The sequence below is a fragment of the Schistocerca serialis genome, chromosome 2 (genome assembly GCF_023864345.2).
Source record: "Schistocerca serialis cubense isolate TAMUIC-IGC-003099 chromosome 2, iqSchSeri2.2, whole genome shotgun sequence".
Lineage (NCBI taxonomy): Eukaryota > Metazoa > Arthropoda > Insecta > Orthoptera > Acrididae > Schistocerca > Schistocerca serialis.
In genome coordinates this window covers 501,492,699-501,506,077 of record NC_064639.1, presented here as the reverse complement: position 1 = coordinate 501,506,077, position 13,379 = coordinate 501,492,699, and positions in this window count along the sequence as shown.

The following is a 13,379-nucleotide window of genomic DNA, read 5'->3' as shown; positions in this document are numbered from 1 at the left end:
ACTAGGTCTACTTTTGGTAACACCCGTAACACTACTTTTTTGATTAATAACCAGGAGAACAATAAAACAATTCCAGTATCAACATTTCTAACATGAAATATAATGTAAGCCTTAAAAGTTTTCAATATTAATTTCAATAAATATTTTTCCTTACATTATTTTTCCTGATTTTAAGGTGTGTACATGTAACACCCGTAACTATGGAATTGCCCTGAGAATACTGGAATTACAGACTTCTATGCCCATGAAATTTACAAAACTCATTGCAGATAACAAGTAAGCAACCACTATGTAACTCAGCTTAGGGCTTTCTTGTTTCAGCTGTTCGAAGAAATTCTCTTGCTTCATTTTATCTCCTTTCTGACCAGTTCTATTGTGGATTTTTTGTATTTAAGTTTGTCATTATGCTGGATGTATCGAACTGTGGAATGCGTTTTGCAGATTGAGTGTTAAATTATTTCTGATACAACATCTCTGATAATAACTTTCTGACTCTTCACTCAGCTTTTCACATTTTGGATCTCTTATTGTCTCTTTGATGAAGCAACACTGTTAATGTTAGCACTACACTGAATGACATTCCTGACAGCTTGTTATATTTCCATATTTCTGAATCAATTTGATGTATTTATTATATAACACTAATATTTTCATGCTTTTGAAGTGATCCTGCCATGTTGCCTGGTAGTGCAAAAGAAAAAGTGTAACTTTATTAAAGTGCAAATGATGAGATAGAAATTTCAAATAATCAAATTCATTCTCTCTCTATCTGTGTGTGTATGTTTTTAATGTAGGCCTGAAGAATGGGAATAATGTTAGTGCAATTCTTTTACATGAGATGAAACCAAAATTCTATTTTGAAGTTAGTGGCTGAAATCAGTTCTTAATATAATCTCTTCAAAGTAGTGATGGCCAGAATCAAGAACTTCAAGGAACAAGGAATCAAGACCTCTGTTCTTGAGAACCAAAAATAACTGAACATGGGTACCTACTACAGGCATTTGCAAGAGGGGGCACTAGCCATTCCATGGAATCCGGAGTGCAGAATTTTTATTCATTAAAAATTTTTCATACACTTCTAGAGGTGAATGGCTAACCATCAGTCTCTGAGATATAAGTCTTTTGTGTCATCTATGAAATTTAGTTCTTGTGGCATGGCATGTAGTGAAACTGATCAACTCATTTATATAAAGAATGGCAATTTTAGAGTCTTGTATGAAAGAGTGTTGGCAACTGAGAGCATGTCTGTGATTTTAATATGCTGGTAATATAGCCCCAGCAAGCTAGCAACTCCTTGTGCATATGGTGTGATGCCAAGTGAGTCTCTGCTTGTGTTGGCATTGTTTTAAAACTATGAGATATTATTCTTTTGTTGTGAAAATGGTACTAGTTACACATAAACACTAGAAAATGATTAGATACTGTGTAACAAATTAAATACTTCCTTAAGATATTCCAAGGACAGTGTAATGTGATTGGAATTGCCCAAATACCTGCATTAGTGTAAGAGAAAACAAACTTTTCCATTTTGGGAATTAGTGTTCATCATCAATAATTATAACTTTCAAGCTTTAACTCACCAGTGATTTCAGTGTCAACTGATACATGGAGAGGTCATGTAGCACCCACTCATTTTCTTGTTCAACAGACTCTTCTCTAGTGACATCACTTTGCACAGTGCTTCCTGCTTCAGATGTTGTCATATTAGGCCTGGACATGTTAGCTGTTAACCTGCTTGGTTGAGTTCCGGCAACTGTTGCCCTTCCTGGACTAGACCCGGTGGCTGATGGAATCCTTAGGTTAGATTGGGCAGCTGTTGCTGAAGGCCTGCTTGGACTACTTTCAGTGGCTGATGGTCTCCTTGTGGTAGATCCGACATATGTTGCCCCACTTTGGCTAGATTCAAGATCTGTTGCCCTCAATGTGCTAGACATGGTGTCTGTTGCTCTCCCTGTGTTAGATACGCTTGGACTGAATCTGGCATCTGTTGACCTACTCCGCTGAGATATCACTTCTGTTGTCATACTTGGGCTAGGTACAGAATAGGTTAGTCTCACTGGGCTAGATCCAACATCTGTTTCAATGCTTGTGATAGATCTGGCATATGTTCCCATCCTTGGGCTAGGTGTGGCTTCTGTTCCTGCTGGGTTAGTTACTGTGACTACTGTCCTCCATGGAGCATATGCATCTGCAGGTGTCGGAGTGAAATCAGGATTAATAGCTGATGTAGAATCAGTAATCGTAATCCAACTTGAGTCAGCTCCAGGGACTGTTGATCTCCTTGGTGTAGAGCCATCTGCTTTTGCCTGGCTTACGTCAGTTCCAACAGCTGTTGACCTTCTTGGACGAGATTCAGCACCTGTTGTCCTCCTTGGGGTAGATTCAGCACCTGTTCGTGAAGTACGGTCAGTTCCAATGGCTATTGTCCTCCTTGGGGCAGATCTATCGGTTGGTGTCCTCCTTGGAGTAGACTGTGTGACTGTTGGGGTAGATACAATAGGTGTTGCCCGACTTACATCAGTCCCAGTGGCTGGTGCCCTACTCGGATGAGAGATGTCTGCTGTTGTCCTACTTGGGATAATTGCAGGATATGTTACTCTCCTTGGAATAGATCCAGCATCTGTTTCCTTCCCTGTGCTAGGTCCCTCATATGTTGCCCTCCTTTGGGTAGATTCAGCTCCTGTTACCGAACTTTGGCCAGATCCAGTGGTTTGTGACGTTGTGATAGACTCAATGACTATTGCCTGACTTGAATCAGGTCCAGTAGTTGTTGATTTTCTTGGGGTAGATTCAGATTCTTTTGCAGGGCTTTGGCCAGATCCAGTGGCTTGTGACGTTGTGATAGACTCAGTGACTGTTGCCTGACTTGAATCAGGTCCAGTAGTTGTTGATTTTCTTGGGGTAGATTCAGCTTCTTTTGCAGGACTTTGGCCAGAGTCTGTGGCTTGTGACGTTGTGATAGACTCAGTGACTAATGCCTGACTTGAATCAGGTGTAGCAGTTGTTGATTTTCTTGGGGTAGATTCAATTTCTATCACAGAACTAGCAGATTCAGCGTCTTTTGACGTTCCAGCGTCTGGTTCCATACTTGGGCTAGTTTGAAGCGACAATGAACAAATAGACGACCTGAAAGATTTCCTGCAAACCAGTCGTAAATTTGAATTTATAGAGTATACATGCGACAGCTATGTCTATGTAATGAGGTGGCCTGTTTCAGCGGCAACAAAGTATGCCCCCTGAGTGGCGATGAAATTACAAAAGACGTGTAATCGTCATGGATATGATCCAAAGAGAACTTATCCCTGGCAGAGATGCTATATAAAAAATATAGACGCAAATGCACCCTTTGCTCTTTACTTTTATTCACATGTGACGATTCTTAACTATAACATACCATCCACTGGTGATAACACAGTTTATCCCTGTGTAAGATTTTTTTATTGGTAAGCTTCTGACAGTAACATTTGTAGAAAAAGATGTATTTAATGTTGACTATGAAAGTAGTTGTCAGGACTCTCTCTAACAATTTTTTTGTTTGCAAAGCATCGGATTATAGCGTTCATTATTTTAAATTCTGACGTATTTGCTTGAAAAAGGTGAGTTAAAGGGCGATATTGTCGCTAAACATTTACAGTTGACACATGAATAGTGGTCAGGCAGTACGTAGCTACGTTCTCTCACTATATACTACCACAGTCTAACATAACAGTCGCGACACTCACTGCTGTAAAAGTTGTTGCCATTTGACAGATGGAGCGACACTAGCGCTCAGAGTGGCAGGTGAGGTGAACGTCAGACGCGTCGTAAGCATAATGTTTGTTTGCATCCATTTCCTACGTAATTTCTGAATTATTCGAGTTAGTTTCTTGCCTCCAAGAGTTTGTATAGTATCAGAAGGCATATATGTTTCTAAAATTGATTCTAAAATAAGTGCAAGTATGAACAAAAACCATGAATAGAGTGGCAAGCTACAACACATTCGTGAAAAAACACTTGTGACATTGGACAGAATTGCAGCTTACCACGTTGATATCAAAAGAATATAAACACACATATTCACATGTAAGAAGCACAGACATGTACTTCTACATGCAAAAGCGATGGACAGCTCGTTTATCGTTATGTAGGCCTACTGTGTTTGTCATTGTCACTTGTTTCCATGACCTTCATCTTTATATTATTCTAAGTGGGACAAGCAACTGACAAATAGTGGGAGAAATATGCTGAAAACATAATGAGCTGATTACATTACATTTCACGAAAAACCAAATATTTGAATAATTTTCAAACAATCTGTCTGTAGCACTTTCCTTGTCCCATAATAGTTTCGCTCGAAGTCTAGCGATCTGAACATTCTGACACTTCACACGCTTTTGTAAGACACGAACAGCTGCACTTAATCTAACCACTTCATCGTCAAAGCAGGTCTTGTGTTGATGATTCTCACGAATCTGGCACTAATAAATGGAGAGTTGAACTAGCTGCTTCTGTGTCATAGGACTGTTTTACAGCTTTAGATTGACTGTCGAATCTTTGTGGCAGTTTCTTCTTTATCGTCAGTTGAGGTGGCTTATTAGGAATGCCAAACAGTGGGGATAGTGCATTCCACACGAGTTTGTTTTTGTCTACGTTCGTGACCTGGTTTTGTTCGAAATGTAGCGAACAAAACCTAATATTATTATACAGATAAACCGGGTCTTTCTTCATAAGGTCTTCTCGTCTGCTATTAACTAGCCATTTTTTTGCTCCTAAAACGAAACATTCATGATTTATACACATACATTTGCAAATGAATCCTGACGATAGAGTTTAGTAACATGATGGTATATACCTCTCAGGATCCTTAGGAAACCTAAAAAAGACAGCTGTGGTGTCTTCTTCCTATTGCTGCTGCAATTTATTGCGCTACAAACGCTCCCGATGGTAAAAACCATTGTATAAATCAAAATAAACAATCACTATTCGCTTTCACGATCGCGCCGAACTCACAGTTCAACCTACCGGCCGCTTGGAGCACTGCTGGCGCTGAAGACAACAAAATCGAGGCTAAGTGTCGCGACTGTTATGTTAGACTGTGCTACTACGAAGCTTGTAGTGCCGTTACATTGTGTTCCATTTGTTGATTTCCTTGGAAATGTTTACGCGAGTTGTATTCATTTCGAGTAAATTAGGTTAATGATTTCGCTGATACTCACTTAAGGTAGCTTTTTGCATCCAAATGAACGCCATTCACGAATAATTCGTTAGAAAGTGAGCTGGCGACACCAGCTTGTCTTTTTATAAAATCTGTATGAAGCATACTATACATTGTGTCCTGCAAAATGCAGGGAGTTTCAAGAATATCTGGACAAGCTATAAGATTTGAGTGGATGGATCATATGGACGAAAACCATAGAAACATAGGGCCTATGTTCTGTTCTCAATGATTTGTAGGTTACAGCTATTTCAGACAGCCCCAGGACCGCGAAATCTACAAGCAAAACTGGCAGATCGTTACTGGTTGTGGTTTATTACTATAATTAATTTTCGCGAAATTTACAAGCAAAACTGGTAGATCGTCACCAGTTGTGGCTTATTACTATAATTAATTTTCGTTATTATCTTGCTTTCAAAGATACAGCTCTCATATAAACATCCGTGTCATACTGCAGCAACAAGACAACTGCTGCCTATAGTGGCGCAAGGATTTTTAACTGCTTCATGTGGCAGTGTGTGAGATGTGCAACAGACGTTGATTCGTTCGCGAGTTGATAGTCCGAGTTCCATAAATAGCTTGATTAAACGTATTACGTCAAAGCTATCTCTTTTCCTGCGCCATTACGTCCGAAGTAGTGTCCTGAGGGCTGATACATCGATCCGCATGTTTCTGACAAATTTGGAAAGCATTACTGAAGTCGTACTTCATTAGAGTGTTCAGTATCCTCTGCCAGTCCACCCGAGTCTCTTCCGCTGTGTCAAATCTTCGCTCCTTCAACCTGATTTCACCTCGAGGAAGAGGAAGAAATCATGCTAGCGAAGTCCTGTGAATATGGCGGGTGGGAAACAATTATTGTTATCTTGTTTGTCATCAATAATTCCCGAATAAAAGGGACGTATTCGGTGGTGCATTGTCATGATAGAGTACTCAGCCATTCCTACAGTACGTCGCAGCAGTGGACCTTCTTCCTCCCTCAATATTACATGTTTGCACCACATCTAAATGCATCAGGACCGTAATAAGGGATAAATTGTTTCATGGGGATGTAACAGGGTGAAAAGGTGAAGTAGGGGGTAGATGCATGAGGGAAAGTATGTCGTCAGATTGTGGTTGCAAATTTCCCTTCTTCGTAGGTCTGCAAAATGAAGAGTGAGCAGGTGAGTCCCCACTCTCACTCTATCACTTCGTTACAAGAAGTAACTGCAGCGTGTTTCAAAAAGTTATACCGACCCTTCCATAGTTCGCCTTATGAATCACTGGCACGTTAATGCTAAATGGAATACAGATTAGATTAGATTAGTATTTGTCCCGTAGATCATCAATACGACACTTCGTAACGATGTGGAACGTGTCAGCTTAATAAAAGGTGTCTATACAAGATAGTACATTTCACAAAATATTACATGACACTTAATATTTTTTTATGGTGGGGGTTTGGGAAATTACCCACTTACTATATCCAAAAATTCATCTACTGAGTAGAAGGAGTTGCCATTAAGAAATTCTTTTAATTTCCTTTTAAATGCTATATGGCTATCTGTCAGACTTTTGATGCTATTAGGTAAGTGACCAAAGACTTTGTGGCAGCATAATTTACCCCCTTCTGAGCCAAAGTTAGATTTAACCTTGAGTAGTGAAGATCATCCTTTCTCCTAGTGTTGTAGCCATGTACACTGCTATTACTTTTGAATTCGTTCGGATTTTTAATAACAAATTTCATAAGTGAATATATATATTGTGAGGCTACAGTGAAGCTCTCTAGCTCTTTAAATAAGTGTTTGCAGGATGATCTTGGATGAACTCCAGCAAGTATTCTGATTACACGCTTTTGTGCAATGAACACTCTTTTACTCAATGATGAGTTACCCCAGAATATGATGCCATACGAAAGCAGAGAATAAAAATAGGTGAGGTAAGCTAATTTACTGAGATGTATATCGCTAAAATTTGCAATGACCCTAATAGCATAAGTAGCTGAACTCAAACGTTTCAGCAGATCTTCAGTGTGTTTTTTCCAGTTCAACCCCTCATCAATGCATACACCTAGAAATTTTGAATATTCTACCTTAGCTACCGATTTCTGATCGAAGTCTGTATTTATTAATGGTGTCATTCCATTTACTGTGTGGAACGGTATGTACTGTGTTTTGTCAAAGTTTAATGAGAGCCCATTTGCAGAGAACCACTTAACAATTTTCTGAAAAACATCGTTTACAATTTCACCAGTTAATTCTCGTCTGTTGGGTGTGATACCTATACTTGTATCTTCGGCAAGAAGTACCAGTTTTGCATCTTCGTGAATATAGAATGGCAATCATTAATATATATTAAGAACAGCAGAGGACCCAAGACCGAACCTTGCGGCACCCCATTCTTGATTGTTCCCCAGATATGTATTACTAATAATACTAACGCAAGAAATGCATATGGGCAGAGTCTATGTAAATCTCTGCAGACCATTCTACAATGATAGAGGGGAAATTAATTCTTTGTCATGCTGTACACGAGCTGTAGTGCTCTTCTGGGAAAACCTACTCACCCCACACTGAGTAGTACCAGCTTTTGCCGGCCGGTGTGGCCAGCGGTCCTAGGCACTTCAGTCCGGAACCACGTGGCTGCTACGCTCGCAGGTTCAAATCCTGCTTCGGGCATGGATGTGTGTAATGTCCTTCGGTTAGTTAGGTTTATGTAGTTCTAAGTCTAGGGAACTGATGACCTCAGATGTTAAGTCCCATAGTGCTTAGAGCCATTTGAACCATTTTGTACCAGCTTTACTGTTTACAGATATAATACACCTCCCCAGTAATTCCTCACCACTTCTCTCGTGTGAACAGACAAAAGAACTTCACTGATCTGGTATTTATATAGTAGAGTTATTTCCGGTTTATCAAGTGAGTGTTTATCTGCAGTTGTTAAGAGAGCTACATGTAGAAAAACTCAGCAGCTGGAGCTGCTGGCTGGCTACCACACTGAATGGACTTCCCCAAGTGCAATACGCTGTCAGTGTATATTTCATTGTTTCCACTGTAAATGGATGGAGTCCTTTTCGCATCTTGAAGGTATCAAATGCAACACCCCACTCCTAGGTCTCTCAAGTGAAGATAACCTGAGGCTTAAATTGGTTCCCTCTGTAAGAGATGTAGGTCCCCTAGGTGTTACGGAACTTCAGATAATTCAACATAAGTCAAGCAATGCTTCTATTGTATGTTTAAACATGACATCACTCGTATTGACAACTACCTTGCACAATGTACTGTGGATGTGTGGTAAGTGCAGCCCACTCTACAAGGGCCAGCAATTCCTGAATGCAGTAGATTTATGCAGTCTACCAGTAACAGAAATAATGGTGAGAGAGGTGCAGTAATTTTCTGGTCATTCACTAACTCACCACCACGTGACTATGACATAGTTACACAGCTTTACAAAATGATATCATTGGCAGCCAACAACAAGGTGTCACATTTACCAATTCAGTTCCTTTCCCACAACGCTAAATAGGCCACTGACAACATCACAGTCAAGAATGAAGAATTTCTCAGCCATTGCTCATAGGAAGTCATTTTAAATAAAAGCTCACTTACCAACATCAAAGCCACACTTACTTAATAAACCCAAAGAAATCCACTGTACAACTCAGTGAAGCGTAAGAGAACTCGACAGGTAACGCTAGGGAGGAAAACTGAAAAGCCAGCAGTGCTCATGTTGGAGGAAGTCGTCTTTACCAGATGAACAGTACAACTGCTGTACAGGACGTCTAATAATCAATTTCCCCCGCAACAGTGTTGAGCAGTGATCGGAGATTTATGCAGAATTCCTCGATATACTTTTCTGTCCTGTGTATGATTAGCAACTCAAATCTGCATTCAAAGTAGTGTTAACAAACATTTTGAAAAATAAACACCTCCACCCCCTCCCCCTGTGATTGTGTCTGCACAGTGTCGCCAGCGATTCTTTTATTTCGTCTATCGTTGCACATCTTCGTCCTCTCAACAGGGTTTTCAACTTTTGAAATAAAAAAAGTTCGCAAGCTCGGGTCTGCAGAGTACGGAGGAAGAGGCAGCAAAGTGATTTCGTTATCTATGCAACAGTCGCGCACCAACGGGGATGAATGTCCGGATGCGTTATCGTGTTGCAAGAGCCATGAAGTGTAACGCCATGTTTTAGGTCGTTTCCTTCTCACTTTTTGTCACCATCAATTAATAGTTTGTCCCTGCGGCACGAATTCATGATGAACTAATCCTTCAAAGTCAAAGAAAACTATCAGCATGGCTTTTGACGTGAGCTTTTTAGATCCACATCTCATCACCAATTATGACCGTCTTAAAGCCGTCGGCACACGGACCGTGCTGTCGAACGTTAACGTTGAGCATGCCGAGTTCAACGTGCTGCTGAACGGTCAGGAGCGATGAGACTTGTGCATACGGTACATGGGCCCCAACGTGGTATACGTGATCGCCATGCACTCCAGCGGCAGTTGAGGGATGTTTCTAGTTCGTAAATCACACTGTTTACTCAATGGGCGCGCGAAAAATTCCCACGTTAGTTCTATTAAAACGCACATTTCCTCCATTGTCCACAAAAAGGAAAGTACCATGTCCAATCAATAAGGACACATGCTTATAAAAGTTCCATTACAAACAGTGCGATACAAATTTGGGATACTTCTCCGCATAAGATAAACATTACTTCATCATTCCCACATTTTAGTAAAACCCCAAGGTCAGTTTTACTCTATCACTGTTCCTACCCAGTAGCAGAATCTTTGCAACATGTGAATTATGAAGCGTAAAAGAAAAAGGAGCAAAATACAAGTAGCACAAGCTGTCCTGTAATTAAGCCAATCGAACAAAGTCACCCCCCAAAAAAAGGCGAACTTATATTTACATAACATCAAATATTATAGCATATACTTATATTAAACTAATAATAAAGTATCAGAACTACATAAAAACTCGAATGTTAGGAAAAATAATTTGCGAGTGTTGGGACGCGAACCACAGCCCCAACAAAGACTTGTTACCGGACAGAGACGCTACTCATTACACTAAACCAACAACAGGCTACGTTTTTAAAAATGTTGTTTTACGCCTTGCTAAAAACGTTAATCGTAGATAATTATGTTATTAATTGAAATTTAATTATAACAAATTGCACGAGGAACCATGCAGTTTGGGTGGATCTTCAGAGTGTCGCTGCCTTCAAATAGCCTACTCTTACTCTCATAATACGCTCATTACAATAATTCTTTTGCCATGAATATGATGTTTCTCATTAATTTATTGGAACGAATCACACAACTAACAACGGGTTTTCCAGTGATTCTCAATTTGCTGGTGTTCAGAAACGGCATTTATACATATAGGCTTGAAATGAATGCCAATATGGCGCCTCACAACTCTGTACTGAAGGGAGACGGCGTGCGTGTGACGTAGGTAGCGTTGTGCCATCTCATTGGTCAACGCTCAGACGCACGCTCAGAATATCTGACATGCCAGCTGCACATTCGGAAAGACTCCCGAACGTGCTATTCCATGCTGTGACGTCAGAAACTCGGCACGCTCAACCCTCAACGTTCGGATGCACGGTCCATGTGCCGACGGCTTAAGAAACATCTCGTTCTCATTTGCGCGATGCAAAAGCTCTTCACAAACTGCGAGGCGAAGATCTATCTTGTCTTGACCCATGAGCCGTGGGACGAACTTGGCCGCAACACGATGCATTCCAAGATGCTTATCAGGATTTCACGACACGATCCAACTGAAATGTTACATGCTTCTGCGGTCTCTCGGACAGTCAATCTTCGATTAGCACGCACAGTTTCGTTGACGTTCGTGACACGAGCGTCGTCGGTAGACGTCGAAGCGCATCATGAAAAACGGTCATCTTTAACTTCAGTCCAGCCATTTTAAACAGTGTGACCTATTCTTAACACCGAGTATGGCTTAGGCACTCATCACCGTAGGCTTCCGGCTTCATTTCGTTTGTCTCCGTAAAGCTCTTCTTGAGTTTCAGGCAAGATTTAATGCAGACGCGTTGCTCCTCTAACCCTGCGACCTCGAAATTCGCAGACTGCGACACAACGTTCTACTCAATACAGCACTGAACAATAATTAACAGGCGTACAACAATGAAACTTCCGACAGTTACACATCAAGCACAGGAGTGTGTAGGGATGCCAGCAGTATTTGCCTCCTGTACACTGTTGGCGCGAAATAAGGAATATTCTGGAATTTTTTGAACAGACCTCGTATTTGTTTTTAACTCCATTTAACAATAAACATAAGTTTTATAGCATTAAAACGTTATGTTTTCGTTTCTTCATCCCCTGCAACGCGGTAACTATTAGTCCTCGAGAAAAAAGGAACAAGACCTTTTTCTAGGATAACCATTTTCGCTAGAAACAGCGGCTTGCGAGTTATTCAAGCAATGTTGTTCATTACACCCCCCCTTCTCCAACCACTAACAAAAATTGACGACTACACGAATTTCCCCCCCCCCCCCCCCCCCAGACATTTTTTGGCCTTTGTATGCTGGGTTTTCTCCGTTTGTACTTCCTTAATAAGAATAAGCAGAAACAGACTTTTGTTCCTTGTTAGTGTACAAAACTATTTGTGACACACTTACTAACGCTTTCCCTGACTGTACACAACAAGCTGATACAACTCACTTGACGCTGAAGTGATACCCAATTGCTGAAACATTTTTTTTCATTGCGCCAACTACTACATTTATTTGTTAACTTATGACTCATGAATCTATCTAAAGCATTTAGTTATTTTTCTTATAGGCCATTTCTGCTGTTTGAAGACATTGTCCATGTTTTGTGACTGCCAGGAAAGAATCCCACAGCTAAGAACAGAGTGTAGACAATGATAGTACATCACCACAAGCAGGGCCGTTGCTAGGTGTTTTGCTATCCTAGGCGACAATTGAAAAATAACGCCCCCTCTCTTTTACTACCATCTGTCTCCCCGATATCCCCTCCCCCCCTCCACCAACACCACCAACATCCAACGGCACAACAGTGCAAATCTCATAATCTGGTTTAAATCGTTAAATTAATGTAACCAGATGACATCATTTCCTGGGGACAGTCCTCGATTTTCATGCTTTGCTCTCCGTTCCTTTAAAACTAATCGAGGACAACAACGATTTCTTGTCCTTAATTTTTGAAATTTCCCAAAATAATTTAAATAGGGAGGGTGTACTGAACTTTTTAAACTAGAATTCAACTGAATATACTAGTGTAACCAAATTTAGCATCAGTTACTTATTTTATTGCAAGAAAATGGACTAATAAAGGTGTGGAACTATTTTATGGTGAATTAATTTTTCCTTGAATTTAGAAATCACGCTATATTGATGGAAGACATGCCGAAGCATCAGACTGTCATCTAGATAACAGCGGTGTTATTTCATTTCTGTTTTAGCTGAAATATTTTTAAAATGACGAGCAAATATAATCGTTTTCAGCATCCACTTTTATCAGTGTAAATAAAGATGTATTAAGTAACTGTTTCGTATGCTTTTGAAACAAGTTTGGTGTTTCAAATTTTCCTCTTTTCCTTTTACCCCCCATTTGCTCAGTCTTTTCGCCATTTGGTTTGAAATTAATTTTTTCCGTCGGTTGCCGCACTTAAAATTTTGTCGCCGTCGACGGCTGCCTAGTCTTGCCTGACGGTAGAAACGAGCCTGACCACAAGGAATTCACTGTTACACAATGGTAATGGGAATCTAAGATCATAACATGCTGATGATATTCTCTACACCATTATCTTCCTATGTTCGTTCCATGTCAATTGACGACAGACAATATTAGATATTATTAGGATAGTTCTAAATATATTGATACTACCCTCCCATCTACTACCCTCCCATCCTAATCCCCCCTCCCCCACCTGGACCATTGAGGATCAAGCACATCGTATTTCCCCTCTCCACAGTCTGGAACCGCGCGACCACTACGGTCGCAGGTTCGAATCCTGCCTCGGGCGTGGATGTGCGTGATGTCCTTAGGTTAGTTAGGTTTAAGTAGTTCTAAGTCCTATTTGTTAACAACAAATTACGTTAAGACATGTCATTTGAGTTCTGTTTGTTAATACCAATTTAATATAGCGTTATTCAAGACACCAGTGGACACCAAACCCAGGACGTGCTGCTCTTCTTTGAACTTTCTCGATGT